This window comes from Chiloscyllium plagiosum, unplaced genomic scaffold, assembly GCF_037043375.1.
Source record: "Chiloscyllium plagiosum isolate Xiang-an unplaced genomic scaffold, Cpla_swu_hap1 HiC_scaffold_34, whole genome shotgun sequence".
NCBI lineage: Eukaryota > Metazoa > Chordata > Chondrichthyes > Orectolobiformes > Hemiscylliidae > Chiloscyllium > Chiloscyllium plagiosum.
In genome coordinates this window covers 53,936,431-53,962,848 of record NW_028270172.1, presented here as the reverse complement: position 1 = coordinate 53,962,848, position 26,418 = coordinate 53,936,431, and the positions used below count along the sequence as shown (strand labels likewise).

The following is a 26,418-nucleotide window of genomic DNA, read 5'->3' as shown; positions in this document are numbered from 1 at the left end:
AGATTCCAGCACTCTCTCTTCTCTGTTGAGGATTCTTTCCAAGACATCACTATTTATTTCCCCAAGCTCCCGATCTTCCATGTCTTTCTACATAGTAAATTCAGATAAGATTTTTTTTGTTTAAGATCTCACCCATCTCCTCTGGTTCCACACATAGGTGACCTTATTGATATTGAAGGAGCCCTATTTTCTTCCAAGTTATTCTTTAGCCCTTACTGAAACGTCCATCAAGGCTTCTGAAAATTCAAATAGTACACTTCCCCCATATCACCCCCCCACACCCTTATCTATTCTGCCATTCATATTCACACCAACAAATAAAATCCAACAGGCTCAAAAACACATTCTCCTTTATAAAATGGGTTTCTAATGTTTCAGTTTTTTTTTATTGATATGTCCTTTCTCACTCATTTCAGCATGCTCCTGACTTACTGTCAGGCTAACACCGGCTACTTGCGGAGCGTTTCAGAGAACACCTCTGGGACACCCGGACCAACCAACTCAACCACCCTGTAGCTCAACATTTCAATTCCCCCTCCCACTCCACCAAGGATATGCAGGTCTTTGGACTCCTCCATCATCAGACCACAACAAAACGACGGTTGGAGGAAGAACGCCTCATCTTCCGCCTAGGAACCCTCCAACCACAAGGGATGAACTCGGATTTCACCAGTTTCCTCATTTCCCCTCCGCCCACCTTGTCTCAGTCAAATCCATCGAACTCAGCACCACCTTCCTAACCTGCAATCTTCTTCCTGACCTCTCCGCCCCCACCCCAGTCTGACCTATCACCCTCACCTTGACCTCTTTCCACCTATTGCATTTCCGACGCCCCTCCTCCAAGTCCCTCCTCCCTACCTTTTATCTTAGCCTGCTAGACAAACTTTCCTCATTCCTGAAGAAGGGCTTATGCCCGAAACGTCAATTCTCCTGTTCCCTGGATGCTGTCTGACCTGCTGCGCTTTTCCAGCAACACATTTTCACCACGACACCGCTGGTCACATGCCTCCAGTCAGAAAAACAACATGTCTCCCACCACCCTCTGTCTCCTACCATCAAGGCAATTTTGTATCCAGTTCCCTCACTCCTCCTGAATGCCATATCCTTTTACACTGATCTGAGCTTATTACCCAGTTTACCATACGGAACGTAGAACAGAGAACAGTGCAGCACAAGACCCTTCGGCCATGATGCCATGCCAACCTTTTATCCAACTGTAAGATCAAACTAACCTACATACCCTTCATTTTACTGCCATCCATGTGTGTATTCAATGTATTATCCATGAGTGTATTAAATGTCCCTAATGTATCGGACTCTCCTACCACCGCTAGCTGTGCATTCCACACCCCCCACACACACTTTGTGTAAATAACCTGCATCTGAAATCTCTCCTTAACCATCCACCATGTATGCCATGATTTAAAGAAGTCTCTCACTATTCACTCTCTCTGTGCCTCACATCATCTTGTTCACCTCGACCAACTCGCACCTCACCCTTCTTCACTCCAATGAGAAAAGCCGAACCTCCCTCAACCTTTCTTCATAAGACACGCGCTCCAGCACAGTCAGCATCCTGGTAATCTCCAATTTACCCTCCCTAAGCTTCCACTGCCTTCCTGTAATGAGGGGATGAGAACTGAACATAACATCACAAGTGGGGTCTAACTCGGGCTCTATAGAGTTGCAGAATAACTTCACTGCAATAAAACTCAATTCCTCAGCAATTGAAAGCCAACACAACATATTCCTTCATTACAACCCTCTCAGCTTGTGTGGCAACTTTGAGGGATCGATGGACGTGGAACCCAAGATCCCTCTGTTCCACAACACTACGACTGCCTTTAGCCCTGTATTATGCATTCAAGTTCGACCTTCCAAAATGAATCATTTCACACTTTTCCAGATTGAACTCCATCTGCCAATTCTCAGCCCAGTTGTGCATCCTGTCAATACCCTGCTGCAACCTACAACAGACCTCCACACTATCCACCACTCCACCAACCTCCATGTCATTGACAAAATTACTAACCCATTCTTCCACACCCACATCCAAATCATTTATAAAAAACACAAACAGCAGACGTCCTGCAAATGATCCCTACAGAACACCACTGTTCACCGAGCTTCCTACTGAATGTTTCCCATCTATCACCACCCTCTGTCTTCTATGAGCCAGGAATTCTGTATCCAGACAGACAGGTTTCCCTTTATCCCATGCCTCTGTACTTTTTGAATGAGCCATTAAGGTGTTTTGTCACATTCTCAAAGGATTCAATAAGATTTGTGAGGGAGAGACCTGTCCCTTACAAAGCCATGCTGACTATCTCTAATCAAACTATAGTTTTCTAAGGAGTCATAAATCTACTCTCTCAGTCCTTTCCAATAATTTGCATACCACAGACATAAGAAAGTGAGGTCTGTAATTCCCAGGATTATCCCTGTCCCGTTCCTTGTAAAGGGAGTAACATTTGCTACCCTCCAATCATCTGGTACGATTCCGGTGGACAGTGTGGGTGCAAAGGTCATCACCAAAGGCGCAGCAATCGTTTCCTGTAGTAACTTTGGGCATATCCCGTCTGGTCCAACAGACTTATCTATCTTTATGTTTTACACAATTCTCAGCACATCCTCCTTCTTAGCATCCACCTGTTCATATATATCAGTCCTTTTCACGCTGTCCTCACAAATGACAAGGTGCCTCACAGTCGTGAATACTGAAGCACGGTATGCATTAAGGATCTTCCCTACCTCCTGTCACTCCAGGCACATGTTCCCTCCATTATCCCTGACCAGCCCTACCCTCACTCTGACCATTCTCTTGTTCCTCACATAAGTGGAAAATGCCTTACGGTTTTCCTTAATCTTTCCCAAAAAAGCTTTTTCATGTCCCATTCTAGCTGTCCTAAGTCCATTCTTCAGTTCCTTCCTGGCTACCTTCAGAGAGTCTCCAGAGTGTGGAAACAGGCCATTTCGCCCAACAACTCCATACGGACCCTTTGAAGAACATCCCGCCGAAAACCATTCCCCCACCCTATTACTCTCCATTTATCCTGACTAATGTGTCAATCCTGCACTTCCTTGAACACTATGGGTAATTTAGCATGGCTGAATCACCTCATCTACACATCTTTGGACAGTGGGTCGAAACTGGGGCACCTGGAGGAACCCCACGCAGACATGGGGAGAACGTGTAAACTCCACACAGACAATCGCCCAGGACTGGAATCGAAATCGGGTCACTGGTGCTATAAGGCAGCCATGCTAACCACTGAGCCATCGTGCCGCCCCCATATAACCTTATAGAGGTCTAACGATCCTTGCGTCATCAACCTTATGGAAGCATCACTCTTCGTCTGGACGAGATGTTGTACATCCCTTGGAACCTTATCAAATGCTTTGCTGAAGTCCATGTAGACAACATTGACTGCTCTGCCTTCATCTATCTCTTGGCCACCTCTTCAAAGAGTCAATCCGGTTTGTGAAATATGGTTTTCCACTCACAAAGCCATGCTGACCATCTCCTTTGAATCCTCCCACTTCCTCCAGACCAAAGGGGTAGCCATGGGCACACGTATGGGCCCCAGCTATGCCTGTCTCTTTGTTGGCTACGTAGAGCAGTTGATCTTCCGTAATTACACCGGCACCACTCCCCACCTCTTCCTCCGCTACATTGATGACTGCATTGGCGCCACCTCGTGCTCCCGCGAGGAGGTTGAGCAATTCATCAACTTCACCAACACATTCCACCCTGACCTTAAATTTACCTGGACCATCTCTGACACCTCCCTCCCCTTCCTGGACCTCTCCATCTCCATCAGTGATGACCGACTTGACACTGACATCTTCTACAAACCCACCGACTCCCACAGCTACCTGGATTACACCTCTTCCCACCCTACCTCTTGCAAAAATGCCATCCCGTATTCCCAATTCCTCCGCCTCCGCCGTATCTGCTCCCAGGAGGAGCGGTTCCACCATAGAACACACCAGATGGCCTCCTTCTTTAGAGACCGCAATTTCCCTTCCCACGTGGTTAAAGATGCCCTCCAACGCATCTCATCCACATCCCGCACCTCCGCCCTCAGACCCAACCCCTCCAACCGCAACAAGGACAGAACGCCCCTGGTGCTCACCTTCCACCCTACCAACCTTCGCATAAACCAAATCATCCGCCGACATTTCCGCCACCTCCAAACAGACCCCACCACCAGGGATATATTTCCCTCCCCACCCCTCTCCGCCTTCCGCAAAGACCGTTCCCTCCGTGACTACCTGGTCAGGTCCACGCCCCCCTACGACCCACCCTCCCATCCTGGCACTTTCCCCTGCCACCGCAGGAACTGTAAAACCTGCGCCCACACCTCCTCCCTCACCTCCATCCAAGGCCCCAAAGGAGCTTTCCACATCCATCAAAGTTTTACCTGCACATCCACTAATATCATCTATTGTATCCGTTGCTCCCGATGCGGTCTCCTCTACATTGGGGAGACTGGACGCCTCCTAGCAGAGCGCTTTAGGGAACATCTCCGAGACACCCGCACCAATCAACCACATCGCCCAGTGGCTCAACATTTCAACTCCCCCTCCCACTCTGCCGAGGATATGGAGGTGCTGGGCCTCCTCCACCGCCGCTCCCTCACCACCAGACGCCTGGAGGAAGAACGCCTCATCTTCCGCCTTGGAACACTTCAACCCCAGGGCATCAATGTGGATTTTAACAGTTTCCTCATTTCCCCTTCCCCCACCTCATCCTAGCTTCTAACCTCCAGAAACTCGATCCCCTGACCTGTCCGGACTTGTCCGACCTGCCCAGCTCCTTTTCCACCTATCCACTCCACCCTCTCCTCCCTGACCTATCACCTTCATCTCCTTCCCCACTGACCTATTGTACTCTATGCCACTCTCTCCCACCCCCACCCTCCTCTAGCTTATCTCTCCATGCTTCAGGCTCTCTGCCTTTATTCCTGATGAAGGGCTTTTGCCCGAAACGTCGATTTTGCCTGTCCTCGGATGCTGCCTGAATTGCTGTGCTCTTCCAGCACCACTGATCCATCCATCTCTAATCAGCCCTTGCCTTTCCAAATGTATGTAGCTCCTATCTCTCAGAATCTCCTCCAACAACTTACCGAGCACTGGGCTCACTGGGCTGTAATTTCCTGGCTTTTCCCTGCAGCCCTTAAGTGATTAAACAGCATTAACCACCCTCCAGTCTTCCGGCACCTCACTGTGTCTGTTGATAATATAAATATTTCTGTTCGCGACACTGCAATCTCTTCCCTAGCTTCCCACAATATTCTAGGATAAGCCTCATAAGCTACTGAGGATTGATTGACCTTTATTTGTTTTAAGATTCCAGCACTCTCTCTTCTCTGTTGAGGATTCTTTCCAAGACATCACTATTTATTTCCCCAAGCTCCCGATCTTCCATGTCTTTCTACATAGTAAATTCAGATAAGATTTTTTTTGTTTAAGATCTCACCCATCTCCTCTGGTTCCACACATAGGTGACCTTATTGATATTGAAGGAGCCCTATTTTCTTCCAAGTTATTCTTTAGCCCTTACTGAAACGTCCATCAAGGCTTCTGAAAATTCAAATAGTACACTTCCCCCATATCACCCCCCCACACCCTTATCTATTCTGCCATTCATATTCACACCAACAAATAAAATCCAACAGGCTCAAAAACACATTCTCCTTTATAAAATGGGTTTCTAATGTTTCAGTTTTTTTTTATTGATATGTCCTTTCTCACTCATTTCAGCATGCTCCTGACTTACTGTCAGGCTAACACCGGCTACTTGCGGAGCGTTTCAGAGAACACCTCTGGGACACCCGGACCAACCAACCCAACCACCCTGTAGCTCAACATTTCAATTCCCCCTCCCACTCCACCAAGGATATGCAGGTCTTTGGACTCCTCCATCATCAGACCACAACAAAACGACGGTTGGAGGAAGAACGCCTCATCTTCCGCCTAGGAACCCTCCAACCACAAGGGATGAACTCGGATTTCACCAGTTTCCTCATTTCCCCTCCCCCCACCCTGTCTCAGTCAAATCCATCAAATTCAGCACCGCCTTCCTAACCTGCAATCTTCTTCCCGACCTCTCCGCCCCCACCCCAGTCTGACCTATCACCCTCACCTTGACCTCTTTCCACCTATCACATTTCCAACGCCCCTCCCCCAAGTCCCTCCTCCCTACCTTTTATCTTAGCCTGCTGGACAAACTTTCCTCATTCCTGAAGAAGGGCTTATGGCCGAAACGTCGATTCTCCTGTTCCCTGGATGCTGCCTGACCTGCTGCGCTTTTCCAGCAACACATTTCCAGCTCTGATCTCCAGCATCTGCAGACCTCACTTTCTCCTCACTATTTGGTTTCAGACAGGCAGCAGTAAGGGTTGTGGGAGTTCTTGTTTATCAGTCTGAAAAAGGTAGCTGACAGGGTTATCAGGTAATAGAGAAGGCAAATAAAATGCTGCGACTTATTACAAAGGGAATGGAGTCTAAAAATAGGAAGGTCTTGCTAAAACTATACGAGATATGAGTCAGACCACACCCAGAATAAAGCTTTATTCCTGATGAAGGGCTTTTGCCCGAAACGTCGATTTTGCCTGTCCTCGGATGCTGCCTGAATTGCTGTGCTCTTCCAGCACCACTAATCCAGAATCTGGTTTCCAGCATCTGCAGTCATTGTTTTTACCTCCTTTTTTCACACCCAGAATACTATGAACAATGTGAGTGCCCAAAGAAAAGATATGCTTCTCTTGGAGGCAGGTCAGAGAAGGGTCCCTTGGTTGATCCTGGGAATGGATGAATTTCCCAATAAGAGGTAGAGTAGGTTGAGGTTGAACCCATTGAAGTTTAGAAAACATGAGAGAAAAAGTGAATTTAAGATTCAAGATTCGGAAGAGCTTTGATCGGGTAGATGCTGGAAAGTAGGAAATTAGAAAGTACAGCACAACAATAGGCCCTTCGGCCCACCATGGCTGTGCCGACCATAAGGATATTTTCAACACATGCCATCTGCCCCGACATGGTCCATATTCCTCTATTCTCTGTCTGTTCAATGATGTTATTGAAAACCATCTAGTATACAATCCAGGATTCTAGCACTGATACTCATTAGTTATCTAGTGCGGATGGAGACCACTGTCACACACTGATACTGCACTGCCCTTGCTGCAAGTATATTCAGTGTCCTGACTGTAGCCATATTTGCATTCCTATCACCTGGTTGGTCCCTATAAAAGAATTCTGCCCAATGATTGCTGCTGTTTGTTTATTCCCAGCTCCAACCAAATCGCCTCCAAATTTTGGACTTCAGTTCCACGTGGCAATTTCATGAATTTCCTTTCTTCACATTGTTGCCTTTTTGCCTAGCCTGCCTCGATCTAAACAAACCTTCAATATTCCCTTCCCAGCGATGGTCATTCTGCAGCTACGTCTCTGGAATGACGGTTCCATCATATCTTTTCACTGTCATTCCATCTGCCTTATGTCGAATGCAGGAAGTCATTCCTCAGCAGTGGGGGGGTTGAAAAAATGGTACAGATTACAGGAGATATGAAGGCTTACAGGGGCTCGAGGATATTAGCGTTAAACAGAGTTACATCTTGTTAAGAATGTCAGAGGGACAAAGGGGTTTGGGTAATTGGAGGAATTTATAGCGATAGAGGGAGCTGGATTAGCTTCTGGAGATAGGGATAGGGATAGATACAGGGAGAGGCAGGCAGACTGAGAGGCACAAACAGGAGGTGTTTCAGGGAAAATAGTATTGTGTGTACTAACAGAGATATGGAAGGTTGTCGCGACTGAACACGTTCACAGATATAAGAAGGCTTCAAGAAGGCTACATAGATAGGAAGGCAATGGAGAATGCCAGGTTACTGGGTTGGAGACAGTTACACAGATGGGGAGGTTTGCACAAATTGGAAGAGGTTCCTGTGGTCAGGCGGGTTTGTGGGGAAAGGGTGAAGTTTAAATAAATTAAGACTGAAGGTTTGGAGAATGATAAGGAAGTTCTGATTTTTTCACAGAAAAGGAAGGGTTGTAGGAGCTGGAGAAGTTTACCCAGATAGGGACGGATGGAGAAGTTTAAGGCAAATGCATTGACATAGAGAGTAGTGTTGTTAGGAGGGGCTTACAGGGACAGACAGGACTGTGGGGTTTACAGGGATGAAGGAATTTAGTATCCACTGGAGAAGTTTCGGGATTAGGGTGCGAGGGATTGGAGAACCTGACAGAGACAGAGGGCATTGTGTGGACGAGAGAAGCTTCCAAACAGAGGAAGGATTATCGGGACTGGAGGATATTACAGAGATCACTCCTACAACATGGGCCAGGATTGATGCTTGGGGCTTCTGTGCTGTCTCAGTGAGGACCAGTACAGCAAAGGTGAAAGCAGGACCGTTACAAGATGGTGGGAATGAAGCCGAGAATGTTGCTGTTCTTTGCCCAGCAGTGTATCTATGTCCTGTCTTCCGTGTCTGAATACAGGAGGCTACAAACCCCTCCATGTGCTGTTTACTGTGAGTGATCTTACCGGCTGCAGGATTTACTGAAGGCTCCAGACCTCACTCTCCATCTCTCTCTGGCTGACCAAGCATCTTCAATGAGGTGATGGATGAGACAGGATTTAGCAACATTCTGATTACCTGCATGAGAGAGAAATAGACAGAATGGAAAATTAGACTGATGTAGTGAGGATGACTCATGTAGAGTAGCACTGAGTCCAGCAGAGATCACAAAAATCCTAGTCTCTGTCCCTGATCTGTGCTATTGTTTATCAGAGGATTATTTTGGCTCAGAATCTCAGACCAGCTGCATGAGTGAGAGAAGCTGACATAGGCAGCAAATAGACCCACACAGTGAGAGATACCACATGGAGAAAAAAATGAGTGCTATCACCAGAGTGCAGGAAGGTGTCAGGATCAAACAACAGTCATGGTGAAAGGGTTTCGATTCATGGTGCACGGGGATCAGTACTCAGTGACGGGTGAACTACGAGTGGGACAGGTGATGACCTCAGGTTATTCTCACCAGACTGTTCATCCAGAATTTAATGCCGGTGTCAGCTAAACCCATATAACTGCTTAATATCCTTTAAGGAAGGAAATCGGTTATCGACAGCAGGTCTGGCCTACATGTGACTCCAGATGCAGAGCAACGAGGTTGACTCTCAACTGCCCCCTGAAATGACCTGGCAAGCAACTCAGCTCAAGTGCAGCTCGGGGGTGGACATGAAATGCTGGCCAGAAAGAGACAGCAACATCTCACGAGTGAATTAAAAACAACCGTGCTGGGAGCAGTGTCCTGGCCAATCGTGTCAGTCGGTTTATGGACAGGACTTTAAACTGATAGAGAGAATGCAGGAACAACGTTCAGTTGAAAGCAGCTTTCCAAATCCAAGTAGTAAACTTGAAGCATCGGAACAGCATGGGAATGTGGCTGAAGACAAGCAGAAAGGAACAGCAAGGGACAGAGTTTAACTATAACTGTACATCAGTGAATTAGGCTGTGACAGGAAATTCTGGGAAAAAGTTAGTTTCAATATTCTTTCTTTGGAATGGACGAAGCATCTGCAATAAGGTATTAGACTTGTGACATGGATTAAATAATATTCGGTCACCAAAAAGATGTGGTTACAGGAGAAACAGAAGTTGGAACATAAAGATTCTATTGTACACATCCTTGAGGGGTCTCAGGGAATGCAGGATGGGTAACCCTGACAGTAATGGGTAACAAAGGCATTACAGAGAAAGAATTTGGCTTCAGATGATGCAGCTGAATCAGCCTGAATGCAGATTATGAGTAATACATGTCAATAACACAAGCAGAAGAACAGTTGTTAGGCTGCCTAACATTATTTCATTTCTCAACACTGTTACACATTCCAATGAATTCCTGTGTAATGCAAAGGCACTGTGATAATTTCGGGAGACTTCAATCTTTGTCTAAAATGATATTCTCCAAACTCCTCTCCGAATGTTTTAGTCAGTGTTTCTTTGAACAACACATTGTGTAAATGGCCAGGGATGTGACTGTCTCAGATCGACCATTGGGTCATGAAGCTGACCATCCCGACGCAAAGGTTTATTCACACACAGTATTGACGATTCACAGGCTACAGGGTTTTTCACACAGATCACTGACCATCATCAGTCCGGACGATTATTCACACACAGTATTGACTATCCTCAGGCCACAGAATTATTCACACACAGTATTAACCATTGACAGTCCAAAGGATTAACTGCACATCATGTTGACCATTCTCAGTCCACAGGATTACTCACATACAGTACTGACCATCCGAAGACCACAGGATTATTCACTCACAGTATTGACCATTCACAGCCCACAGATTTATTCACACAAGCATTGACCATTCACAGATAACAGGATTATTCTCACACAGGATTGAACAACCTCAGGCAACAGGATTAATCACACATCGTATTGATCATCCATAGGCTACAGGATTACCCACACACAGTTTTGATCATCCTCAGGCCAAGGGTTATTCACACACAGTACTAATGATTCACATGCCAGAGGATTAGTCACACACAGTATTGTCCAACCTCCGGCCACAGGAATGTTCACAAACAATATTCAACATTCTTAGGACACAGGATTAATCACACATAGTATTGATCACTCCGGCCACAGGATTAATGAACACACTGTTTTGACCACTGACAGGTCACAGGATTATTCACAAACAGTACTCACTATCCTTAGGCCACAGGATATTTCACACACAGTATTGAGCATTCACAGTGCACAGGATTATTCAACACTTTGTATAGTCCATCCACAGGCCACACTATCATTAACAAACAGTATTGACGGTTCACAGGCCACAGGATTATTCGCACACAGTATTGACCATCCTCAGGCCAAGAGTTATTCACACACAGTATTGATGATTCACAGGCCAGTGGATTATTCACACATGGTATTGACCATTCACTGTCCAAGGATAATTCACACACAGTATTTACGTTCACAGGCCACAGGATTATTCGCACACAGTATTGTACATCCTCAGGCCTCAGAATTATTCACACACTGTATTGACCAGTCTACGGCCACAGGATTTTTGAATCCACTGCCTTGTCACTTGAAAGGCACAGGATTATTCACACACATTATTGACCATCCTCAGGCCACAGGATTATTCACACACATTATTGACCATCCATAGGCCAAGGGTTATTCACACACCGTATTGACCATTCTCAAGCCAGAGGATTAGTTTCACATGTTATTGACCACCATCAGCCCACAAGATTATTCACACACATTATTGACAAACGTTAGGCCACAGGTGTATTCATAAACAGTATCGAGCATTCATAAGCTCCCAGGATTATTTACACACAGTATTGACAATCCACAGTCCACAGAATTATTCACACAAGTATTCTCCATCCTCAGACCGCAGCATTATTCGCACTCAGTATTCTACAGGTTTATTGACACACATTATTGACCATCCTCAGGCAACAGGATTATTCTCACACAGTACTGACCATCTTGACGCAACACAATTATTCACACACGGTATTGACCATCCTCAAACCACAAATTATTTTCACATGGTATTGACAATCATCGGGCTACAGGATTAATCACACATGGTATTGACCAATCACTGTCCAAAGGATTATTCTCACACAGTATTGACCATCCTCAGGCAACAGGAGTAGTTCACAGAGTATTCATCAACTCAGGCAACAGGATTATTCACATACAGTATTGACCATCCTCAGGCCACAGGATTATTCACACGCAGTATTGACCATTTCCAGGCCACAGCATGATTCACACACACAGTATTGAACAACCTCAGGCAACAGGATTAATCACACATGGACCTGACCATTCACTGTCCAAAGGATTATTCACACACTGTATTGAACATCCTCAAACCACTGGATTAGTGGCACACATTACTGAACATCCTCAGGGACCAGGATTATTCACACACAATATTGACCATCCCCACGCAAAGAATAATTCACATATAGTATAGACCATCCTACTGCCACAGGATTATTCACGCACAGTATTGACATTCCGCAGGCACAGGATTATTTTCACACATTATTGACCAGCCTCCAGCCACAAGATTATTCACTCAAAGTATTGACAAACCTCAGGCCACAGGAGCATTCATAAACAATATTGACAATCGACAGTCCACAGGATTATTCACACAAAGTATTGACCATCCTCAGGCCAAGGGTAATTCACACACAGTATTGACCATTCACGGGTCAGAGGTTTATTCACACGTGGTATTGACCATTCACTGTCCAAGGATAATTCACACACAGCATTGACCGTCACAGGCCACAGATTTATTCACACACAATATTGAACATCCTCAGGGCACGGTGGCACAGTGGTTAGCACTGCTGCCTCACAGCGCCAGAGACCCGGGTTCAATTCCCGCCTCAGGCGACTGACTGTGTGGAGTTTGCACATTCTCCCCGTGTCTGCGTGGGTTTCCTCCGGGTGCTCCGGTTTCCTCCCACACTCCAAAAATGTGCAGGTCAGGTGAATTGGCCACGCTAAATTGCCTGTAGTGTTAGGTGCAGGGGTAAATGTAGGGGAATGGGTCTGGGTGGGTGCGCTTCGGCAGGTCGGTGTGGACTTGTTGGGCCGAAGGGCCTGTTTCCACACTGTAAGTAATCTAAAAAAAAAAGGGCACAGGATTGTTCAGTATTGACCATCATCAGACCACAAGATTATTCACACACTGTATTAACCAGCCTCCGGCCACAAGATTATTCACAACAGTATTGACCATGCACAAGGCACAGACTATTCCCACACAGTATTGACCATTCACAGGGCACAGGATTATTCACACACAGCATTGACGAGCACATGGCCACAGGATTAATGAACACTCTGTCTTCAACATTTGCAAGTCACAGGATTATTCCCACAGAGTAGTGACAATTCTCAGACCACATCTTTATTCACACATAGTATTGACCAGCCTCCGGCCACAGGATTAATGAACACATTGTCTAGACCATTTACAGGTCACAAGATTATTCCCACACAGTATTGACCATCCTCAAGCCACGGGATTGTTCACACACACAGTATTGACCATCCTCAGGCCATGGATTTTTCACACGCAATATTGACAATCCTCACACCACAGGATTATTCACACACTGTATTTAACATCCTCAGGCCACAGGATTACTCACACATAGTATTGACCATTCACAGTCCACACCATTATTCCCATCCATGAATGACCATTCTCAGGCCACAGGATTATTCACACACTGTATTGACCATCCTCAGGCTACAGGATTCTTCCCACAGAGAATGGACCGTTCTCAGGCCACAGGACTATTCACTCACTGTATTGAACATCCTCGGGCAGCAAAATATTTTACACACACAGTATTGACTATCCTTTGGCCCAACGGTTATTCCCACACAGTATTGACCATTCTCAGTCCACAGCAATATTCACACACAGTATTGATCATTCACAGGGCACAGGATTATTCACACACAGTATTGACTAGCACACGGCACAGGATTAATGAACACTTTGTCTTGACCATTTACAGGCCACAGGATTGTTCCCACAGAGTATTGACAATCTTCAGGCCGCATGATTATTCACACTCAATATTGACCAGCCTACAGCAAGAGAATTAATGAACACACTGTCTTGACCATTTACAGGTCACAGGATTATTCCCACACAGGATTGAACATCCTCAGGCCATGGATTATTCACACACAGTATTGATAACCCTCAAGCCACAGGATTATTCCTACACAGTACTGATCATCCTCAGGCAACAGGATTATTTTCACACAGTATTGACCATTCTCAGCCAAGGGTTATTCACACACAGTATTGATGATTCACAGGCCGCAGGATTGTTCACACACAGTCTTGACCATTCACAGGCCACAGTGTTATTTGCATACAATATTGACATTGCACAGCTCACAGATTATTAACACTCAGTATTGACCATCCACAGGCACCAGGATTATTCTCACATTGTATTGACCATTCTCAGGCCACAGGATTATTCACACACAGTATTGACAATTCTACGTCTACAGGATTACTCACACACAGTATTGACCATTCACAGTCCAGAGGATTATTCACACACAGTATTAACTGCCCTCAGGCCCCATTATTATTCACCATTCTCCGTCCACAGGATTACTCTCACAAAGTATTGATCATCCTCAGGTCAAGGGTTATTCATACACAGTATTGTCAATCCTCAGACCATAAGATCATTCACACACTGTATTGACCAACCGGAGGCCACAGCTCACATTCTCTTTACCAATTAACAGGTCACAGGAATATTCCCACACAGTACTGACAATCCACAGGGCACAGGATTATTCACACACAGTGTTGAACATTCTCAAGTTCAGGATTACTCTGACACACTATTGACCATTCACAGTCCACAGGATTGTTCACACATCGTATTGTTCATATGCAGTCCAAGGATTAGTCAAATGATTCACAGGCCAGAGGTTTATTGACACACTGTATTGACTAAACACAAGCCACAGGAGTATTCACACACAATGTTCAATATTCTCAGCCAACAGGATTATTCAGATACAGTATTGACCAGCATACGGCCACAGGATTAATGCACACACTGTCTTGTTCATTTACACGTCACAGGACTATTCCCACACAATATTGACGATTCTCGGACCACAGCAATATTCACACACAGTATTGACCATTCACAGGGCACAGGTTTATTCACACACAGCATTGACTAGCACATGGCCACAGGATTAATGAATACTCTGTCTTCAACATTTACAGGTCACAGGATTATTCCCACATAGTATTGACCCTCCTGAAGTCACAGAATTATTTACACACAATATTGACCATCCTCAGGCCATGAATTATCCACACAACGTATTGACAATCCTCAAGCCACAGGATTGATCATCCTTAGGCAACAGGATTATTCTCACACTATATTGACCATTCTCAGGCCACTGGATTATTAATAAATGGTATTGAACAACCTCAGGCAACACGACTGTTCACACACTGTATTGATCATCCTCAGTTGAAACTTTATTGCTGGAACAGCACAGCAGGTCAGGCAGCATCCAGGGAACAGGAGATTCGACGTTTCGGGCACAGGCCCTTCTTCACACACAATATTCAACATTCTCAGCCCACAGGATTATTCACACACAGTATTGACAAACATACGGCCACAGGATTAATAAACACATTGCCTTGACCATTCAGTATAAACAGTACTGAATATGCACAGCCCACAGTTTTATTGACAAATAGTATTGAACATGCACAGGCCACAGATTATTGATACACAGTATTGACCAGTCCACAGGATTTTCAGCACACAGTATGGAGCGTCCTCAGGCAACATAAGTTTTCACACACTGTATTCATGGTTACAGGATGAACAAAAGGTGAACATAAGTATTAAATAGCTCACAACCTTGCGGAAACTCAGGCAAAATGCGCAACGAGAACTATAATGGATAACAAAGGCATTACAGAGAAAGCATTTGGCCGCAGATCGTGAAGTAGAGTCGGAATGTAAATTCTGGCTACTACTTGCCAAGGACAGAATAAGTTTTTAGCCACCGAACAGCATTTCATTACACATCACTGCATTAAACAGGAATTAATTGGAATTTTTTAACAAAGATATTGTGATAATTTTGGGAAACTTCAATATTCGCATAATCTGGGACAATCATACTGACAACAGTAATAGTGGAAGGGGAGTACAGATAATTTTTTTTCAGTGTTTATTTGACTAACACATTGTGCAACTGGCTAGGGACACAACTATGTCAGATCGATGGTTGTGTGATGAAACTTAGTGAATGAGTAATGTCACCTGGAGAGATCCTCTGGGAAATTGTGATAAAGTGCAGTTTAAAGAAATATAAAGTTTTAGAGTGAATCACAGAAAGGACAAATTACAATGAAAAACAAAAATAGCCAATTGCGTAAATTTGACAGGAGAAGTGACCAAGGTAAACAGGCTAAACAGACTGGAACATGTATCTGTAAATGAACAGTGGAAACATGAGAAGGAACAGTGTGAGTCACTCAAAAAAAGTACATTCCATCGAAACAGACAAAACCTCAACAAGAAACTCACTCCTGTCCCTCACTCAGGACAAAATGGGTCATGTTAGATTATGAGGCAAACAAGATCAGCAAAACGTGCTGAAAATCCAGAAGTGAGAGCGTGCTTTAAGAGTAAGTTTTAAAGGAATCGCAAAGGCTCTGCTCACAGGAGGAGGGCAGGTAGAACGTTAATCATTGTCAGGGTTTAATGACGTGACAGGAACAGAGAGAGATGAAGGTGCTGGAGGTGGTGAGAGTGTTTCAGAGAGTGGCCAGGACCCGAACGGTGTTACAAAGCCAGTACGGATTGCTGCAGCTGGAGGGGTTTACAGAGAAAGGGAGGGAAATTGGAGGGAGGGGATCAACCAGCTGCTCATCCAAAACCACCACATCAGTGGCCACAGGATTTTTCATACACACTATTGACCATCCCCAGACCATAGGATTATTCACACACATGTACTGAACATCCTCAGCCCACAGGAACATTTACATAAAGCATTTACGAATTACAGGCCAGAGGATAATTCACACACTGTACTGACCGTCCTCAGGACACAGGATTATTCACAGATAGTATTGACAACCCTCAGGTCACAGGATTATTCACAGTTTTGAGCATGCGTCGCGCACAGGATTATTCATACTCTATATTGACCATGCACTGGCCACAGTATAATTAACAAACAGAAATGACCATGCAGAGACCACAGATTATTAACAGATTATTGACCATCCACAGGCCACATTATTACTCACACACAGTATTGACGATTCACAGGCCACAAGTTTATCAACACACAGTATTGCCCATTCAAAGGTCTCAGGATTATTAACACACAGTATTGAACAACCTCAGGCAACAGGATTATTCACACACTGCATTGACCATCCTCAGGCCACAGGAGTATCCACACACAGTATTGAATATCCTCAAGGCACAGGATTATTCCCGCACAGTATTGAGTAATTTCAGGGCACAGTCTTATTACCACACACACAGCATTGACCATCATCAGGCCACCGGATTAGTCACACACATTATTGAACATCCTCAAGCAACAGGATTATCCACACACAATATTGACCATCCTCGGGTCACAGAATTTCTCACACACTGTATTGACCAGCCTTTGGCCACAGGATTTTTGAACACACTGTCTTGAACATTTACAGGTCACAGGATTACCCACACACAGTATTGACTACCCTCAGGACACAGGATTATTCACACACAGTATTGACCATTCACAGGATGCACATTTATTAACAAACAGTATGACTACGCACAGGCCACAGATTATTAACACACAGTGGTGACCATTCAATGCCCACAGCCTTATTCCCGCACAGAATTGACTATCCTCAGGCCACGGGATTATTTCCACACAGTATTGACTACACTCAGGCCACATGTTTATTCACGCAGAGTATTGAGCGGTCACAGTACACAGAATTATTCACACTCAGTATTGACCATCCTTAGGCAAAGGTTTATTCACACACAGTGTTGACGATTCACAGGCTACAGGATTATTCACACACAGTATTGAGCATCATTAGTCTGGACGATTATTCACACACAGTATTGACGATTCACAGGCTACAGGGTTTTTCACACAGATCATTGACCATCATCAGTCAGGACGATTATTCACACACAGTATTGACTATCCTCAGGCCACACAATTATTCACACACAGTTTTGACCATTGACAGTCCAAACGATTAATTGCACATCATGTTGACCATCCTCAGTCCACAGGATTACTCACATACAGTACTGACCATCCAAAGACCACAGGATTATTCACACACAGTATTGACCATTCACAGCCCACAGATTTATTCACACAAGCATTGACCATTCACAGATAACAGGATTTTCTCACGCAGGATTGAACAACCTCAGGCAACAGGATAATCACACATCGTATTGATCCTCCATAGGCTACAGGATTACCCACACACAGTTTTGATCATCCTCAGGCCAAGGGTTATTCACACACAGTACTAATGATTCACATGCCAGAGGATTAGTCACACACAGTATTGTCCAACCTCCGGCCACAGGAATGTTCACAAACAATATTCAACATTCTTAGGACACAGGATTAATCACACATAGTATTGATCACTCCGGCCACAGGATTAATGAACACACTGTTTTGACCACTTACAGGTCACAGGATTATTCACAAACAGTACTCACTATCCTTCGGCCACAGGATATTTCACACACAGTATTGAGCATTCACAGTGCACAGGATTATTCAACACTTTGTATAGTCCATCCACAGGCAACATTATTATTAACAAACAGTATTGACGGTTCACAAGCCACAGGATTATTCACACACAGTTTTGACCACCCTCAGGCCAAGGGTTATTCACACACAGTATTGACGATTCACAGGCCAGAGGATTATCCACACATGGTATTGACCATTCACTGTCTAAGGATAATTCACACACAGCATTGACTGTCACAGGCCACAGGTTTATTCACACACAATGTTGAATATCCTCAGGGCACAGGATTATTCAGTATTGACCATCATCAGATCACAAGATTATTCACACACTGTATTAACCAGCCTCCGGCCACAAGATTATTCACAACAGTATTGACCATCCACAGGCCACAGATTATTAACACACAGTAGTGACCATTCACAAACCACAGCCTTACTCACACACAGCATTGACTATCCTTAGGCCACTGGATTATTCCCACACTTTATTGACTCCTCTCAGGCCACAGGTTTATTTACACAGAGTATTGAGCAGTCACAGTGCACAGGATTATTCACACACAGTATTGACCATCCTCAGGCCATAGTATTATTAACAAACAGAAATGACCATCCTCAGTCCACAGGATTTTTCACACACAGTATTGACCATCCTCAGGCCAAGAGTTATTCACACACAGTATTGATGATTCACAGACCAGAGGATTATTCACACATGGTATTGACCATTCACTGTCCAAGGATAATTCACACACAGTATTGACGTTCACAGGCCACAGGATTATTGGCACACAGTATTGTACATCCTCAGGCCTCAGAATTATTCACACACTGCATTGATCAGTCTACGGCCACAGGATTTTTGAATCCACTGCCTTGTCACTTGAAAGGCACAGGATTATTCACACACATTATTGACCATCCTCAGGCCACAGGATTATTCACACACATTATTGACCATCCATAGGCCAAGGGTTATTCACACACGGTATTGACCATTCTCAAGCCAAAGGATTACTTTCACATGTTATTGACCACCATCAGCCCACAAGATTATTCACACACATTATTGACAAACCTTAGGCCATAGGTGTATTCATAAACAGTATCGAGCATTCATAGCTCCCAGGATTATTTACACACAGTATTGACAATCCACAGTCCACAGGATAATTCACACAAGTATCCTCCATCCACAGGCTGCAGGATTATTCGCACACGGCATTCTACATCCTCAGGTCTCAGAATTATTCACACACTGTATTGACCATTCACAGTACAAAGGAATAATTACACATCATGTTGACCATCCTCAGTCCACAGGATTACTCTCACACAGTATTGACCATCCTCAGTCCACAGGATTACTCTCACACAGTATTGACCATTCACAGGTAACAAGATTATTCTCACACAGGATTGAACAACCTCAGGCAACAGGATTAATCACACATAGAATTGATCATCCTCAAGCCACAGGATTATTCACACGTGGAACTGACCATTCACTGTCTAAAGGATTATTCTCACACAGAATTGACCATCTCAAGTCACCGGAATAGTGGCACACATTATTGAACATCCTCAGGGACCAGGATTATTCACATGCAATATTGACCATCCTCACGCAAAGAATTATTCACACACAGTATAGACCACCCTACTGCCACAGGATTATTCACACACAGTGTTGACAGTCCGCAGGCCACAGGATTATTTTCACACATTATTGACCAGCCTCCAGCCACAAGATTATTCACTCACAGTATTGACCAACCTCAGGCCACAGGAGTATTCATAAACAGTATTGAGCATTCATAGTTCCCAGGATTACTTAAACACGGTATTGACAATCCACAGTCCACAGAATTATTCACACAAGTAATCTCCATCCTCAGACCGCAGCATTATTCGCACTTAGTATTCTACAGGTTTAGTGACACACATTATTGACCATCCTCAGGCAACAGGATTATTCTTACACAGTACTGACCATCCTGACGCAACACAATGATTCACACACGGTATTGACTATCCTCAAACCACAAGATTATTTTCACATGGTATTGACAATCATCGGGCTACAGGATTAATCACACATGGTATTGACCAATCACTGTCCAAAGGATTATTCTCACACAGTATTGACCATCCTCAGGCAACAGGAGTAGTTCACAGAGTATTCATCAACTCAGGCAACAGGATTATTCACATGCAGTATTGACCATCCTCAGGCCACAGGATTATTCACACACACAATATTGAACAACCTCAGGCAACAGGATTAATCACACATGGAACTGACCATTCACTGTCCAAAGGATTATTCACACACTGTATTGAACATCCACAAACCACCGGATTAGTGGCACACATTACTGAACATCCTCAGGGACCAGGATTATTCACACGCAATATTGACCATCCCCACGCAAAGAATTATTCACATATAGTATAGACCACCCTACTGCCACAGGATTATGCACACACAGTATTGACATTCCGCAGGCCACAGGATTATTTTCACACATTATTGACCAGCCTCCAGCCACAAGATTATTCACTCAAAGTATTGACAAACCTCAGGCCACAGGAGTATTCATAAACCTCAGGCTACAAGAGTATTCATAAACAATATTGAGCAGTCATAGTTCCCAGGATTATTTAAACACAGTATTGACAATCCAAAATCCACAGGATTATTCCCACACTGTATTGACCAGCCTACTTCCACAGGATTTTTGAACCTACTGCCTTGTCAGTTTACAGGTCACAGGATTATTCACACAAAGTATTGACCATCCTCAGGCCAAGGGTAATTCACACAGTATTGACCAACCTACAGACCCAGGAGTAATGAACACACTGTTATGACCATCCTCATGCCACAGGATTATTCACACACCATATTGATACTTCAAAGGCCGGAGGATTATTCACACACAGCATTGACCATTCTCAGGCCACAAGATTATTCCCACACAGCATTGAGCATTCACAGTTCCCAGGATTATTTACACACATTATTGACCATCCTCAGTACACAGGGATATTCAAAAAAAATTAAACATTCTCAGGTCACAGGAATACACAAACACAGTATTGACCACCATTAGGCCACAGGATTAATGAACACACTGTCTTGACCATTTACAGGTCTCAGTTTCATTCATACACAGTTTTGACCATTCTCAGGCCACAGGATTGTTCACACAGTGTATTGATCACCTTCAGGCTGCAGGATTATTCACAGACAGTACTCACTACCCTCAGGTCACAGGATTGTTCACACACAGTAATGACCATCCAAGGGTTATTCACACACAGTATTCAGCATTCATCGTGCACAGGATTATTCTCACACAATTTTGACCTTCCTCAGACCAAAGGATTATTCCCATACAGAACTGACCGTCCTCAGTCCACGGGATAATTCCACAGATTGTTGGCCATCTTCAGGCCACAGGATTGTTCACAAATAATATTAACCAGCCTCGTGCCGCAGGATTATTCGCACACAGTATTCACCATTCACAGTCCACAGCATTATTCACACACAGCATAGGCTGTTAACAGACCACAGGATTATTCACACAGAGCATTGAATAACCCTAGTCAACAGGATTAATCGCACATAGTTTTGACCATTCTCAGGCCACAGGATTGCTCACACACGATATTGACCAGCCTCAGGCCAAGGGTTATTCACACACAGTATTGACCATTCACGGGTCAGAGGATTATTCACACGTGGTATTGACCATTCACTGTCCAAGGATAATTCACACACAGCATTGACCGTCACAGGCCACAGGTTTATTCACACACAATATTGACCATCCACAGACCACAGCCTTATTCACACACAGTATTGACTATTCTTAGGCCACTGGATTATTCCCACACTTTATTGACTACTCGCAGGCCACATGATTATTAACTCACAGCATTGACCATTTTCAGGCCAACAGGATTATTCCCATTCATTATTAACCATTCTAAAGCCACAAGATTATTCACACACAGTATGGACCGTCCTCAGGCAACAGGATTATTCACACAAAGTATTGACAATCCTCAAGCCTCTAGATTATTCACACACTGTATTGAACATTCTCAGTTCACAGGATTATTCGCACACATTATTGACCACCATACGGTCACAGTATTAATGAACACACTGTCTTGGTCATTTACACATCACAGGATTATTCCCACACAGTATTGATCATTCACAGGGCACAGGATTATTCACACACAGTATTGACTAGCACATGGCCACAGGATTAATGAACACTCTGTCTTCAACATTTGAAAGTCACAGGATTATTCCCACATAGTATTGACAATTCTCAGACCACATCATTATTCACACATTGTATTGACCAGCCTCCGGCCACATGATTAATGAACACACTGTCTTGAACATTTACAGGTCACAGGATTATTCCCACACAGTATTGACCATCCTCAAGCTACGGAATTATTCACACACACACAATATTGACAATCCTCAGGCCACAGGATTATTCACTCACAGTATTGAACATCCTCTGGCCACTGCATTATTTACACATAGTTTTGACAGTATACAGACCGCAGGATTACTCACACACAGTATTCACAATTCACAGGCCACAGGATAATTCGCACACAGTTTTGAACATTCTCAGGCCACAGGATTACTCACACACTGTATTCACAATCTTCAGACGTCAGGATTATTCGCACACTGCATTGAATATCCTCAGGCCACTGGATTATTTACACACAGTACTGACCATCCTCAGGACACACGAGTATTCACATAAAATATTCAATGTTCCCAGCCCACAGCATTATTCACACACAGTATTGATTAGAACACGGCCACAGGATTAATGAACACACTGTCTTAACCATTTACATGGTCACACAGTTACTTCCACACAATATTGACTATCTTCAAGCCACAGGATTGTTCACACACAGTATTGAACATCCTGAGACCACAGGAGTATTCACACACTGTATTGACCATTCTCAGGCCACAGGATTATTTCCACACAGTATTGACCATTCTCAGGCCGCAGGATTATTCACACACAGAATTGAACATCCTCAGGCCACAGGATTATTCACACACAGTATTGACTAGCATACGGCCACAGGATTAATGAACACACTGTCTTGACCATTTACAGGTCACAGAAATATTCGCACCCAGTATTGACCATCCTCAAGCCACAGGATAGTTCATACTCAGTATTGACCGTCCTCGGACCACAGAATTATTCTCACACAGTATTGTCCATCCTCAGGCCACAGGATTGTTCACACACAGTATTGCCCATTCTCAGGCCACAGGAGTAGTCACACACGCTGTTGACAATCCTCAGGGCACATGATTATTTTCTCACTGTATTGACCATCATCAGGCTTCAGGAATATTCACTCACAGCAGTGACAATTCTAAAATTACAGGATTGTTCACACACAGTATTGGCGATTCACAGGCCAGAGCATTATGCATACATGGTATTGATCATTCACTGTCCAAAGGATTATTCACACACAGTATTGACGATTCACAGGCCACAGAAATATTCCCATACATTATTGAGTATTCGAAGGCCACAGGATTATTCACACACAGTATGGCTGTCCTCAGGCAACGTAATTTTTCACACATTGTATGACCATTCTCAGGCCACAGGATTATTCACTCACTGTATTGAACATCCTCGGGCAGCAGGACATTTAACACACACAGTATTGACTATCCTTCGGCCCAACGGTTATTCCCACACAGTATTGACCATTCTCAGTCCACATGATTATTCACACACAGTATTGACCACCACACGGCCACAGTATTAATGAACGCACTGTCTTAATCATTTACACATCACATGATTATTTCCACGCAGTATTAACGATTCTCAGGTCACAGCAATGTTCACACACAGTATTGACCATTCACAGGGCACAGGATTATTCATACACAGTATTGACTAGCACACGGCCACAGGATTAATGAACACTCAGTCTTCAACTTTTGCAGGTCACAGGATTGTTCCAACATAGAATTCACAATCCTCAGGCTACATGATTATTCACACACAGTATTGACCAGCCTACGGCCACAGGATTAACGAACACACTGTCTTGATCATTTACAGGTCACAGGATTATTCCCACACAGTATTGACCATCCTCATGGAAGAGGAAAATTTACACAAAGTATCACCATGCTCAGGCCATGGATCATTCACACACAGTATTGACCATCCACAGGTACCAGGATTATTCTCACACTGTATTGACCAATCTCAGGCCACAGGATTATTCACACACAGTATTGACAATCCTTGGGTAGCAAAATTATTCACACACATTATTGACCAGCCTCAGGCCACAGGATTATTTACACACTGTGTTGACAGTACAGAGGCCACAGGAGTATTCACACCTAATATTCAACATTCTCAGCCCACAGGATTTTACACACACAGTACTGACGCTTCACAGCCCATAGCATTATTCACACACAGTATTGACTGCCCTCAGGCCACATTATTATTCACACACAGTATTGATCATCCTCAGGTCAAGAGTTATTCATACACAGCAATTACCATCTTAAGGACATAAGATCATTCACACACTGTATTGACCAACCGGAGGCCACAGGTTTAATGAACACATTCTCTTTACCAATTAACAGGTCACAGGAATATTCCCACACAGTATTGACAACCCACAGGGCACAGGATTATTCACACACAGTATTGAACATCCTCAAGTTCAGGATTACTCTGACACACTACTGACCATTCACAGTCCACAGGATTGTTCACACATAGTATTGTTCATACTCAGTCCAAGGATTAGTCAAACACAGTATTGATGATTCACAGGCCAGAGGATTATTCACACACAATATTGACTAACTTCAGGCCACAGGTTTATTCACACACTTTATTGACTAAACACAAGCTACTGGAGTGTTCACACACAATGTTCAATATTCTCAGCCAACAGGATTATTCAGATACAGTATTGACCAGCATACGGCCACAGGATTAATGCACACACTTTCTTGTTCATTTACATGTCACAGGATTATTCCCACACAATATTGACGATTCTCAGGCCACAGCAATATTCACACACAGTATTGACCATTCACAGGGCACAGGTTTATTCACACACAGTATTGACCGTTCTCAAATCACAAGATTGTTCACACACAGTCTTGACCATTCACAGGCCACAGTATTATTTGCAAACAATATTGACATTGCACAGGTCACAGATTATTAACACATCGTATTGACCAAACACAGCCCACAGGATTGTTATCACACAGCATTGACCATCCACAGGCCACATTATTATTCACACAGTATCGCCTATCCTTCGGCAAGGGGCTATTGACACACAGTATTGACAATTCACAGGCCACAGGATTATTCAAACACATTATTGACCATCCTCAGGCTGCGGGATTATGCACACAGTGTATTGACCATTCACAGTCCAAAGGATTATTCATACACAGAATTGACCATCCTTAGGCTAAGGGTTATTCACATACAGTATTTACGATTCGTGGGCCATTGGATTATTCCGACACAGTACTGACTGCTCTCAGTACACAGGATTATTCACACACAGGATAGAGCATTCAAAGTGCACAGGATTATTCCCACACTGTATTCACAATTCTCAGGCCACAGGTTAATTCACACACAGTATTGACCATCCTCAGGCCATGAATTATTCACACACAGTATTGACCATCCTCAGGCAAAGGTTATTCACACACAGTATTGATGATTCACAGTGCACGGGATTATTCACACACTGTATTGACCATTCACATTCCAAAGGATTATTCTCACACAATACTGACCACCGTCATTCCACAGGATTACTCAGTCACAGTGTTGATCATTCTCAGTCCACAGGATTAACCACACACCGTATTGATCATCCTAGCCCACAGGA

The 26,418-nt window shown here is 44.0% G+C and overlaps 1 long non-coding RNA gene across 2 annotated transcripts in view; it reads right to left on the bottom strand.

The window, feature by feature from the left end:
- Nucleotides 1-26,418, bottom strand: part of LOC122548293 (uncharacterized) — a 607,308-nt gene that overhangs the window by 42,371 nt on the left and 538,519 nt on the right. For both annotated transcript variants that reach the window (XR_015752799.1, XR_015752798.1), the window contains exon 2: nt 8,549-8,660. This is a non-coding gene — a long non-coding RNA (uncharacterized LOC122548293). The remainder of the gene's footprint in view (nt 1-8,548; nt 8,661-26,418) is intronic.